Raw genomic sequence first — 13,915 nt, forward strand, 5'->3', positions numbered from 1 at the left:
CCCTGATATCTGAACACATTTCTATCTATCTATCTATCCATCCCTTCTCCTAGTCAGTGGTTTCCATACAATTCTTTCCTCGTCGATTATGTGGAGAACCTTACTTCTTACCTTATTTGTTCACCTAATTTTGAACATCCTCCTTTAGCACCAAATCCGAACCGCTTCGATTCTCTTCTTTTCGGTTTTCCCCAATCTTGATAGTCATAAGGGTAGGAGAAAGGCATTGTGGCCGCACACCTGACGGTGTGTGGCGGAGGGTACCTTGAGTACCTCTATCGGTTCTCCCTTCTATTCCAGTCTCGTACTGTTCGTGGAAAGAAGGATTGTCGGTATGCCTCTGTGTGGGCTCTAATCTCTCTGATTTTATCCTCATGGTCTCTTCGCGAGATATACGTAGGAGGGAGCAATATACTGCTTGACTCCTCGGTGAAGGTACGTTCTCGAAACTTCAACAAAACCCCGTACCGAGCTACTGAGCGTCTCTCTTGCAGAGTCTTCCACTGGAGTTTATCTATCATCTCCGTAACGCTTTCGCGATTACTAAATGATCCTGTAACGAAGCGCGCTGCTCTCCGTTGGATCTTCTCTATATCTTCTATCAACCCTATCTGGTACGGATCCCACACTGGTGAGCAGTATTCAAGCAGTGGGCGAACAAGTGTACTGTAACCTACTTCCTTTGTTTTCGGACTGCATTTCCTTAGGATTCTTCCAATGAATTTGTCTGGCATCTGCTTTACTGACGATCAACTTTATATGATCATTCCATTTTAAATCACTCCTAATTCCTACTCCCAGATAATTTATGGGATTAACTGCTTCCAGTTGCTGACCTGCTATATTGTAGCTAAATGATAAAGGATCTTTCTTTCTGTGTATTCGCAGGACATTACACTTGTCTACATTGAGATTCAATTGCCATTCCCTCCACCATGTGTCAATTCGTTGCAAATCCTCTTGCATTTCAGTACAATTTTCGATTGTTACAACCTCTTGATATACTACAGCATCATCCGCAAAAAGCCTCAGTGAACTTCCGATGTTTTCCATAAGGTCATTTATGTATATTGTGAATAGCAACGGTCCTACGACACTCCCCTGCGGCACACCTGAAATCACTCTTACAACGCGGAACAAATGAGAAAAATCAACAGTTTGGTTTTAACTCCCAGTGCTGTGTAGTGTCGTGCAATGAGAAAAATAAATTAAAAAATCTGCAGTGTCGCCGTGGGAATAGTACAGTAGTATTAGGTGTGCCCTCTCGATGTGGAAATGTCGTCGTGCCAGGACTGCAAAACATAGTAAGGTGACATTTCTTAATATGTAATGACTGATCTCGCTTTAGCGCTCTCTCGTTTTCTCTCCTGTCCTTCATATTTCACTTTGCTTCGGGAAACTGATGTTTAAAGTTACCAATGGTCTTTTCTATAAAATAAAAAATGAAAGCTTCACTGGTATGAGTTAGAGGTACCTATATATATATGTCGTTTTCCACAGAACCATCCCAAAACACAATTGCTGTAATAGAGGTCTCACCGTAAACGTCCTTGTAACGTTGCCACCGCCGAAAAACGTACCTGTTTCATCCCGGACACGAGATTATCCTTTGCGTATTTCTTAGAAACTAAGTTTCCTCATAAACATTTACACTTTCAGCAATCTGTCTGTGTTCGGCAATTTAGAACAGAAATCCGGCTCTGTTCATTAATACAAATGACCGAAATGATGTCTCCAAGAGAAAGATTACGAGCTTCCTGTAGGCATGCGAATGAAATTGAGTTCGCCTATGGTGACTCACGCCTTAAGATCATGAAATGCAAATGAATTTACCTATGTAGTGGCAGTAAAGGTAGGCAGGACAATAGGAGACAGCGGCAAATAAATTTCATTTACGTGTTAAAGAAACCAGGTGCCAAAGATAATGCTTACCAGGACTATAAAAAAGGGATTTGCTTATCATTTTACTTCGTGGCGCATGACACGTGCGCTTCAACAAAACATTATGACAGCTTGTAACATCACCGCCACCTGTTGATATGCAGCTGGAGCAAAACATTACGCACAAAGGTTTGCTGCAGCTCTTGTCACATTTACAGTTTGTTACCTTGACGTATATCGCTTAGTAAATAGGACGATTTGCCGCTATTGGAATTCTTACCTCGAAAATGGAAATAAAAATACTTGGCGAACTTTTAATTACTACGGCATGAGACGTCATATGTATACAGATAACAGCGAAGGTTCCGGAGTTTTAAGAGCGGTTGGTTCCAGCCAGGTCAGTGATCCATTGCAGACGTCCGGCAGAAGAGAAGCTGGACGTAGCTGGCCGGAATGCCGGCGGAAAGCGAAAACAAAGAAAGGCGTGGGACGCCCACACTCACCGTTAGTCGGCCTACGGACACCTAACGCCGCCTTTCTTCTCCGGTGACGCCTCTGTGTCCACGGACGGACGAGCACACACGCGTAGGAATCATCCGCAGACAGTTGCTGCCCAAGGCTGCGCTCGGTTCTTGCTGCAGTACGGGCGAGAAAAACAATGTTCCGACGTCGGTAAACACGGCGGAGCGAGTCTACCTGCTCGCGGCTGACCACGGCGGCCGCTCACGTGCGAACGCTCCGTGCGCTTCTGCTCCGCGCACGTCGTCTGCGCATGCGCAGCTCGCCGCCAGAGACCTTGGTCTGCGGAGACGCGAGAAGGTGCCGGTGGCGGGCTCTGGCGATGGAAAGCGAAATTGCCGCGGGGAAATTAGCGCCGCACGGCAAATTGCTGCAGGCGTGTTTAATAGTCGGCCGTTATCTATGAAACTACAACTCTGATCTCTACTAAGTGCGTTTCGGTTTAACAGGCAACACCTAGAAAGTACGTTCTTCATTTCTTTGGCTTCCATTACTGGAGGCGAAAGGATATTCGCAATTCTAAGAGACGGTGTTGTCTTAACGCAACGAAACGAGCAAATATGTACAGTAATAGATATAGCATGCGTTTCTTCGTAGTTGCTGGTGAAGAAGCCTCTCGATTGCGTGACTAGGGTTTCATTATCAGTGCCGATTTTTTGGAAAAAAGTTGTAGAACTCTGAGTGACCTGCTGCTAACGCCTAGCGTTTACAAATTATTACAGCAAGAAATTACAATATACTTTTAATGAATACTTTAAACCAAACAAATAAATCAGATTTATATATAATATCTAGAACTGAGATTAAAAGAGAGGACTCTTTACTTTCTCCAAAGCATGACACTAAAATTGATGACTGCTGTTTACTTCTTTTTGTCTGTGTCTCAATTTCCTTACAACTTTTGTTTCCCAGTTTCTTGTTTTTTACTATCGACCAATCGCTCTTCTTACCGAAATCCTTCTTTCTATACCATTCCAACAGGAAGATCGCAATCGACACTATTTACAGAATGGTACATTTTAAGCCAAGCGATTTCGTTTCCACTCTTTTCCTTACTTTCATCACCTCTGTCATTTTTATCAGCACTCTGAAACAACTTAATCTTTTATTCGATGCGAATGTGAAAACTGCACAATCTTACGATTCATTTCAACTCAGAAACTCGAAAAGAATCCTGCACTTCGCCTTAACGTCTTCAACACTGAATACGGAAGTGAACAAACGTCATTACGACGTCACCGCATAACAATGAAAGCATTAGTATCTCGAAATATTTTTTAAAATCTGACTGTGGCTCTTAACACCCAAATGTGGAACAACTTTAGTAATATTGTACAGGTCGATATTCGAGCCTTTGACATTGGCTGCCATAATACCTAAAAGAAATACCAATATATCATTTACAAATGCCCCAGATGTAGAAGGAATCTAATATCATTACCTACTTTGCTAATAATGTCACTGGGTGTGATTTTTCTGCCTTATAACTTAAACACAGTGTAGCTTTCTTCCACTCTGAAGACAAAAACGTTAAGTGGGCGCATCCTGGAGCGTACCCCGGGAAACTTAGCACTGATCATCATCATCATCATCATCATCATCATCATCATCATCATCATCATCTAAAACTGTGGATCAAACCAGTCAGTTAGATGCCGTATTTCCTAATCTCCGAAAAGAATTTTGCTCAGAACCACAGATACCCAACACAGGGTTGTCGTAGCGAAATTGAATATTGTAATCCCCAAATCCTCCAAAAATAAGCGAAAAATATACCTATTCAAAAAAGTAGTTAAAAATCACTTGACACCTTCCTGGGAGACAATATCCAATCCTCTCAAATTAACAATGTAAGTGTAGACCAGATGTGGCTTGAATTCAAAGAAATAGTATCAGCAGCAATTGAGAGATTTATACCAAATAAATTAACAAACGACGGAGCTGATCCTCCTTGGTACACAAAACGGGTCAGAACACTGTTGCAGAAACAACGAAACAAACATGCCAAATTTAAACAGACACAAAATCCCCAAGCTTGGCGATCTTTTACAGAAGCTCGAAATTTAGCGCGGAATTCAATAAGAGATGCTTATAACAGTTTCCACAACGAAACTTTGTCTTGAAACCTGGCAGAAAATTCAAAGAGATTCTGGTCGTATGTGAAGTATGTTACCGGCAAGAAAGTATCAATGCTTTCTCTGCGCGATAGCAATGGAGATACTATCGAAGACAGTGCTGCCAAAGCAGAGTTACTAAACACAGCCTTCCGAAATGCCTTCACAAAAGAATACGAAGTAAATATTCCAGAATTCGAATCGAGAACAGCTGCCAACATGAGTAACGTAGAAGTAAATATCTTCGGAGTAGTGAAGCAACTTAAATCACTACATAAAAGCAAGTATTCTGGTCCAGACTGTACACTAATTAGGTTCCTTTCGGAGTATGCTCATGCATTAGCTTCATACTTAACAATCATATACAACCGTCCGCTCGACGAAAGATCCGTACCCAAAGACTGGCAAGTTGCACAGGTGACACCAATATTCAAGAAAGGTAGTAGGAGTAATCCACTAAATTACAGACCCATATCATTAGCGTCGATATGCAGCAGGATTTTGGAACATATATTGTGTTTGAACATTATGAATTACCTCGAAGAAAACTGTCTATTGACACATAGTCAACATGGGTTTAGAAAACATCGTTCCTGTGAAACACAAATGGCTCTGAGCACTATGGGATTTAACTTCTGAGGTCATCAGTCCCCTAGAACTTTGAACTACTTAAACCTAACTAGCCTAAGGACATCACACACATCGGTGCCCGAGGCAGGATTCGAACCTGAGGCCGTAGCGGTCACGCGGTTCCAGACTGTAGCGCCTAGAACCGCACGGCCACCCGGTCCGGCTGTGAAACAGAACTAGCTCTTTATTCACATGAAGTATTAGGTGCTATTGACAAGGGATTTCAGATGGATTCCGTTTTTCTGGATTTCCGGAAGGCTTCTGACACTGTACCATACAAGCGGCTCGTAGTGACATTGCGTGGCTACGGAATATCGTCTCAGTTATGTGACTGGATTTTTGATTTCCTGTCAGACAGGTCACAGTTCGCAGTAATTGACGCAAAGTCATCGAGTAAAACAGAAGTGATTTCTGGCGCTCCCCAAGGTAGTGTTATAGGCCCTTTGGTGTTCCCTATCTATATGAACGATTTGGGAGACAATCTGAGCAGCCGTCTTAGGTTGTTTGCTGTCGTTTATCGACTAGTAATCATCAGAAGATCATAACAAACTGAAAAACGATTTAGAAAAGATATATGCATGGTGCGAAAATTGGAAAATGACCCTGAATAACGAAAAGTGTGAGGTCATCCGCATGAGTGCTAAAAGGAATCCGTTAAACTACGGTTACACGATAAATCAGTCAAATCTAAAGGCCTAAGTTCAACTAAATACCTAGGAATTACAATTACGAACAACTTAAATTAGAGGGAACACACAGAAAATGTTGTGGGGAAGGCTAATCAAAGTCTGCGTTTTGTTGGCAGGACACTTAGAAAATGAAACAGACCTACTTAGGAGACTGCCTACACTACGCTTGTCCGTCCTCCTTTAGAATACTGCTGAGCGGTGTGGTATCTTTACCAGATAGGACTGACGGAGTACATCGAAAAAGTTCAAAGAAAGGCAGCACGTTTTGTATTATCGCGAAGTAGTGTAGAGAGTGTCACAGAGATGATACAGGATTTGGGATAGACATCATTAAAATAAAGTCATTTGCCGTTGCGACGGAATCTTCTGATGAACTTCCAATCACCAACTTTCTCCTCTGAATGCGAAAATATTTTGTTGAGACCGACCTACATAGGGAGCAATGATCACCTCGATAAAATAAGGGAAATGAGAGCTCGTACGGAAAGATATAGGTGTTCGTTCTTTCCGCGCGCTGTACGAGATTGGAATATAGAGAATTGTGAAGGTGGTTCGATGAACCTTCTGCCTGGCACTTAAATGTGATTTGCAGAGTATCCATGTAGATGTAGTTGAAAAGCACGATCGTATGGGGTATCGGACGAATCCGCAGCTCGTGGTCGTGCGGTAGCGTTCTCGCTTCCCACGCCCGGGTTCCCGGGTTCGATTCCCGGCGGGGTCAGGGATTTTCTCTGCCTCGTGATGACTGGGTGTTGTGTGATGTCCTTAGGTTAGTTAGGTTTAAGTAGTTCTAAGTTCTAGGGGACTGATGACCGTAGATGTTAAGTCCCATAGTGCTCAGAGCCATTTGAACCATTTTTTTTGGTATCGGACGAAATTTGTGACTGGAGTGGGGATTTTTTGGTAGGGACGACGCAGAATGTTATGTTGGATGGAGAGTTGTGGAAGGAAAGAAGAAAGATTAGAATTCAACGTCCGGTAGACAGCGCAGTCATTAGAGAGGCAGCATAAGCGCGGATTACGAAAGGGTGGGAGAGGAATCGGCCATGCCCTTTTCAAAGGAGCCGTCCCGGCATTTGCGTGGAGCGATTTAGGGAAATCACGGAAAATCTAAATCCTGAGTGGCCGGACGCGGATTTTAACCGTCCTCCTCCCTAATGCGAGTCCACTGCGCTAACGACCGCGCCACCTTGCTCGGTTAAAAAAAAACATCGTGTTGTGCCTTACGCCAGGCCCTGTCGTGGGAGAAGCCTCGCCAGAGAGGTCCACCGCACGAGCGGGTAGGGAAGTGATTCCGGTGGTGGTTTCCCGTTGCCCTCCACTGATGATGATGGTGAAGTGATAATGAGGGCAACAAAACACCCAGTCCCTGAGCGGAGGAAGTCTCCGACCCAGCCGGGAATCGAACCTGGGCCCCTTGGCGTGACAGACCGTCGCGCTGACCACTCAGCTATTGGGGCGGACGCGCTCGGTTCGAGACCCACTGATACGTAGATATAAAAGGCATTTTAGGTGTGCTCCAATGAAGTGTGTTGGGACTCTTGCAGTTTATCGTATACGTATTAATTACCTTGCAGACAATATTAATTACAATGTCAGACTTTTCGCAGATGATGCAGTTCTGTATAATGAAGTACATATTAAAATGTAGACTTTCACGGCCGGATATATCATGTCCTTTATAATTATCCGGGCTGTTATGCCGTGGTCGGTTGATACATTAAAAATGGAACGGAAAGAATAGGGAGGATCTTGACGAAGCGGAATATTACCGTAATTTACAAGCCCATCAGGAAGATACAGGAATACCTTAAGCCTGCCAAGGACGCTCGCAAACCATTGGAAAAAGCTGGAGTGTATAGGATCCCATGCAGCTGTGGTGATGTTTATGTGGGTACCACTAAAAGAACGGCTTCTAAACGTTTGGAAGAGCACAAGGGAAATTGTAGAAGAGGAGAAACGGAACGATCAGCTGTTGCGGAGCATGCTTTCCAGCCAGGGAACCACAATATTCGTTTCGAGGAGACGCAGGTACTAGCGGCCACAAGCGGATATTACGAAAGGCTCTATAGGGAGGCAATCGAAATCTCTAAACACCCAAATAATTTCAACCGAAAGGAGGAGGGCGTGAAATTAAACGATATATGGATGCCGGTGCTAAAGAAGATGTGTACCACCCGTCCACTACTGGGTGATGGCAACGGCGATCGACGGCGACGGACAGCGGCCAATTGCAGTGACGTTTTCAAAACACGTGACGTCACGCCGCGGCGTGGGAGCGCGCGGACACGGAATTTAGCGGCAGTCAGTAGCGAGCCAGTGGGTGTGTTGGACCTTCCATCGAGCTACGGACCCCCTTGAAGATGTCTCCCGCAGTCGGAGACGAAACGTTGGGAATCGACACAGAATTCATCAACCGACCACGGCATAACAGCCCGGATAATTATAATGGACATAATGAAGTACAGCCTGACAAAAATGTACAAATATTCAGTCATATATTGATGTATTTCAAAGCTAATGATCTTTCCTTCTTGGAAGACCACGGTCATACAGAATGTTTTGAAAGAAGTTTCCACCATTTGGTTGTTAGTTGTCCATTGTTTTACACAATCATCATTTCGGCCTTGCAACTATTCTCAAGTGCACGTTGAAATATTAAAATGTGTCTGACCTGTCGTCGAAATGACGTATTTCTAGTAGTTTTATTGCAGGACACGAGTACATATGGAAGATACATAATATGGCTACATAATATGGCTGACATTGTGCACAATTTCTGTCGAAGTATCCTAGAATACGACAGTTGTTCTATAAGATGAGAAATATGTTTTTTCGATAACGATTTGTCACATACGTATTTTAACTTTTGAAGAACAGCTCCAAGGGCCGAAATCATGATTGTACGAAGCAAATGGTGTACCTGGGCAGAGAGAGTTATGCCTGAACCTAGGCAAAGAGATTTACCCCGTTTGGTCCGAGGTTTGTCTGTCAGGTTAGTGGCGGAAGCGAATCCTTCATGGAACTTCCGTTGCAGCAGAAGGTGCGAGAAGCTTGGCAGTGAAGGACACTCTTCGTCTGGTTCTTGGTAAGTACGGAGGTAGCTCCAAAGTTAGGATGTAAGTGGAGTCGCGTCTTGTCTAAGTTTCGATGTTAACTGAAGAGGTTAACTGAAGAGTCATGATTTCGCAATCAGTTTGCGCTACGAGTTTTCAGTATTAGCTAATGACTATGTTCGATAGTCATATTGATCGTACATTGCTTTGTTCCTTTGGAACTTCGTGGTGGGCAGGATCCACCACAGATAGTCATATTATCTTACTGCAATAAACTCCATTAATAAGACTTGTTTGAATTGCTGTCTAGCTATCCGAGCAAACAGCTTCCTAGGCATCCTTTGCAAGACGAGTGAGCAGGATCCCACACTTGCTTCGTCCGTCATGGATTATTTGCATTCCAAGATGGTAGAATTCGTTACTTTCGTCTACTTCGTGATCACCAATTTTTATGTTAAATTTTTCGCTATTCTCATTTCTACTGCTTCTTCGTCCAATTTAGTCTCAGTCCATATTCTATACTCATTAGACTGTTCATCCCACTCAACAGATCCTGTGATTCCTCTTCATCACGGAACCTTGTTGTTAATGTCCTATCACCCTGAGTGTTAATCCCGCTCTTGAGCGTTTATTCTGTTTCCGTCATCGCTTCTTCCACGTGTCGACTGAACAGCAGGGGGCGAAAGGCTGCAATCCTGTCTTACCCCCTGTTTAATCCAAGCACTTCGACGTTGGTCTTCAAATCTCATTGTTCCCTCTTGGTTCTTGTATATATTCTGTATTACCAGTCTTTCCCTATAGCTTATAGTTAATTTTCTTGGAATTTCGTGCACCGTTTTGCACTATGGAACGCTTTTTCTATGTCAACAGGGCCTATGAACCTGTCTTGATTGTTCTTGAGTCTTCCTCCCCTTATGAAGCGAAACGCCAGAACTGCCTGTCTGGTGCCTTCACATTTCCTAAATCCAAACTGATCGTCATCCAACATTTATTCTTTCGTGCTTTTGTATATTATCCTTGGCAGCAGCTTCGTTGCATGTGCTGTTTAGGTAATTATGTGATGTTGTTGTTGTTGTTGTGGTCTTTCGTCCTGAGACTGGTTTGATGCAGCTCTCCATGCTACTCTATCCTGTGCAAGCTTCTTCATCTCCCAGTACCTACTGCAACCTACATCCTTCTGAATCTTCTTAGTGTACTCATCTCTTGGTCCCCCTCTACGATTTTTACCCTCCACGCTGCCCTCCAATACTACATTGGTGATCCCTTGATGCCTCAGAACATGTCCTACCAACCGACCCCTTCTTCTAGTCAAGTTGTGCCACAAACTCCTCTTCTCCCCAATTCTATTCAATACCTCCTCATTAGTTATGTCATCTACCCATCAAATCTTCAGCATTCTTCTGTAGCACCACATTTCGGAAGCTTCTATTCTCGTCTTGTCTAAACTATTTAACGTCCATGTTTCACTTCCATACATGGCTACACTCCATACAAATACTTTCAGAAACGACTTCCTGACACTTAAATCAATACTTGATGATAACAAATTTCTCTTCCTCAGAAACGGTTTCCTTGTCATTGCCAGTCTACATTTTATATCCTCTCTACTTCGACCATCATCAGTTATTTTGCTCCCCAAATAACAAAACTCCTTTACTACTTTAAGTGTCTCATTTCCTAATCTAATTCCCTTAGCATCACCCGACTTAATTCGACTACATTCCATTATCCTCGGTTTGCTTTTGTTGAAGTTCATCTTATACCCTCCTTTCAAGACACTATCCATTCCGTTCCACTGCTCTTCCAAGCCCTTTGCTGTCTCTGACAGGTCATCGGCAAACTTCAAAGTTTTTATTTCTTCTCCATGGATTTTAATACCTACTCCGAACTTTTCTTTTGTTTCCTTTACTGCTTGCTCAATATACAGATTGAATAGCATCGGGGAGAGGCTACAACTCTGTCTCACTCCCCAACCACTGCTTCCCTTTCACGTCCCTCGACTCTTATAACTGCCATCTGGTTTCTGTACAAATTGTAAATAGCCTATCGCTCCCTGTATTTTACCCCTGCCACCTTCAGAATTTGAAAGAGAGTATTCCAGTCAACATTGTCAAAAGCTTTCTCTAAGTCTACAAATGCTAGAAATGTAGGTTTGCCTTTCCTTAATCTTTCTTCTAAGATAAGTCGTAGGGTCAGTATTGCCTCACGTGTTCCAACATTTCTACGGAATCCAAACTGATCTTCCCCGAGGTCAGCTTCTACCAGTTTTTCCATTCGTCTGTAAAGAATTCGCGTTAGTATTTTGCAGCTGTGACTTATTAAACTGATAGTTCGGTAATTTTCGCATCTGTCAACACCTGCTTTCTATGGGATTGGAATTACTATATTCTTCTTGAAGTCTGAGGGTATTTCGTCTGTCTCATACATCTTGCTCACCAGATGGTAGAGTTTTGTTAGGACTGGCTCTCCCAAGGCTGTCAGTAGTTCTAATGGAATGTTGTCTACTCCCGGGGCCTTGTTTCGACTTAGGTCTTTCAGTGCTCTGTCAAACTCTTCATGCTGTATCATATCTCCCATTTCATCTTCGTCTACCTCCTCTTCCATTTCCATAATATTGTCCTCAAGAACATCGCCCTTGTATAGACCCTCTATATACTCCTTCCACCTTTCAGCTTTCCCTTCTTTGCTTAGAACTGGGTTTCCATCTGAGCTCTTGATATTCATGCAAGTGGTTTTTCTCCAAAGGTCTCTTTAATTTTCCAGTAGGCAGTATATATCTTACCCCTCGTGAGATAAGCCTCTACATCCTCACATTTGTTCTCTAGCCATCCCTGCTTAGCATTTTGCACTTCCTGTCGATCTCATTTTTGAGACGTTTGTATTCCTTTTTGCCTGCTTCACTTACTGCATTTTTTTTATTTTCTCCTTTCATCAATTAAATGCAGTATCTCTTCTGTTACCTAAGGATTTCTACTAGCCCTCGTCTTTTTACCAACTTGATCCTCTGCCGCCTTCACTATTTCATTCTTAAAAGCTACCCATTTATCTTCTACTGTATTTCTTTCCTCCATTCCTGTCAATTACGCGATAGCTCTCGCTTTTATCTGCCCTTGCTATCTTTGCAATTGTGTGGATGATATTCTACGGAAAGCCAGATGGTACGTCTCCAGTCTCACATATTCTACTCATCAACTTAAATAGCCGTTTGGTTTCCAGCTCCCCAGTGATTTTAGAAATCATTTTTATGGGTCTCGTATTTATTGCCATCGATTTCGATGTTCCATTACACCATCTTCTGACTCCTACTGCCTACCAACAGTCTGGTTGATGTTTTGTCAGCGTTCACACCATTAACAGAAATTTCTTATACGCTATGTTGTGGTCTTCAGTCCGAGGACTGGATTGACGCAGTCCTCCACGCATCTCTATACTGCGCAACTTTTCATCTCCGAATAACTACTGCAGCCTACATCCTTCTGTGGACACCCTCTACGATTTTTATCCGCCACGTTTCTCCCCGATACTAAACTGGTGATCCTTTGATGTCTCAGAATGTGTACTGTCAGCTATTCCTTCTTTTAGTCATGTTGTACCAACAAATTTTTAGTCTCCCCAGTTCTAGTCACTATCTCCTTATTAATTACGTGAACTACCCATCTAATGTCGAGTATTCTTCTGTAGCATCATATTTCAAAAGCCTCTGTTCTCTTCTTGTGTAAACTGTTTATCGTCCATATTTTAACTTCGATACATGGTTGCACTCCAGACAAACACCTTCAGAAAATACTTCCTAACACCGAAGTCTGCATTTGATGTTAACAAATTTTGGTTTCTTCAGTAACGCTTTTCTTGCCATTGCCAACCTACATTTTATATCCCTCTTACTCCGGCCGTCATAAGTTATTTTACTGCCCAAATAGCAAAACCCATCTACTACTTTTAGTGTCTCGTTTCCTAATGCAATTCCCTTAGCCTCACCTGATTTAATTCTACTACATTCCATTATCCTTGTTTTGCTTTTGTTGATGCTGACCTTATGTTCTCCTTTCAAGACACTGTTCATTCCGTTCAGCTGCTCTTCCTATTCCTTTACTGTCTCTGACAGAATTACAATGTCATTAGCAAACCTCAGAGTTTTTATTTTTTTTCCCTGAAATTTAATTTCTACTCCGAACTTTTCCTTGGTTTCCTTTACTGCTTGCTCAGTGTATGGTTCAAATGGCTCTGAGCACTATGGGACTAAACTTCTGAGGTCATCAGTCCCCTAGAACTTAGAACTACTTAAACCTAACTAACCTAAGGACATCACACACATCCATGCCCGAGGCAGGATTCGAACCTGCGACCGTAGCGGTCGCGCGGTTCCAGACTGTAGAGCCTAGAACCGCTCGGCCACCCTGGCCGGCTTGCTCAGTGTATAGATTGAATAACAATGGGGATAGGCTACCACCCTATCTCACACCATTCTCAACCACTGCTTCCCTTTCATGCCCCTCAACTCTTAAAGCTGCCGTCTGATTTCTGTACAAAATGGAAACAACCTTTCTCTCCCTATATTTTACCGCTTCTACCTTCAGAATTTCAAAGAAAGTATTACAGGCAACATTATGGAAAGCTTGCTCTAAGTCTACAAATGCAATAAATGTTGGCTTTCCTTTCCTTAATCTATCTTCAAAGATAAGTCATTGGGTAGCCGGCCGCAGTGGCCGAGCGGTTCTAGGCGCTACAGTCTGGAACCGCGCGACCGCTACGGTCGCAGGTTCGAATCCTGCCTCGGGCATGGATGTGTGTGCTGTCCTTAGGTTAATTAGGTTTAAGTAGTTCTAAGTTCTAGGGGACTGATGACCTCAGAAGTTAAGTCCCATAGTGCTCAGAGCTATTTGAACCATTTGAACCATTGGGTCTGCGCTGCCTCGCGTGTTCCTACAATTTTCTGGAGTCCAAAATGATTTTCCGCGATGTCGGCTACTACCATTTTTTCTATTCTTCTGTAAGGAATTCGTATTACTATTTTGCAACCTTGACT

General features: G+C 43.0%; 2 protein-coding genes across 2 annotated transcripts in view; one reads left to right on the top strand and one right to left on the bottom strand.

Annotated features, from left to right (window-relative positions):
- The window catches only part of LOC126162787 (polypeptide N-acetylgalactosaminyltransferase 1-like), a 353,756-nt gene extending 351,152 nt beyond the window's left edge, over nt 1–2,604 (bottom strand). The window contains exon 1 of the mRNA XM_049919504.1: nt 2,385–2,604. The gene's annotated coding sequence lies outside the window, so the exon portion shown is untranslated. The remainder of the gene's footprint in view (nt 1–2,384) is intronic.
- LOC126162788 (uncharacterized) overlaps nt 1–13,915 on the top strand; it is a 640,449-nt gene that overhangs the window by 353,855 nt on the left and 272,679 nt on the right. The gene's annotated exons all lie outside the window — the stretch shown is intronic.

The sequence above is a fragment of the Schistocerca cancellata genome, chromosome 2 (genome assembly GCF_023864275.1).
Source record: "Schistocerca cancellata isolate TAMUIC-IGC-003103 chromosome 2, iqSchCanc2.1, whole genome shotgun sequence".
In the NCBI taxonomy this organism is placed as follows: Eukaryota; Metazoa; Arthropoda; class Insecta; order Orthoptera; family Acrididae; genus Schistocerca; species Schistocerca cancellata.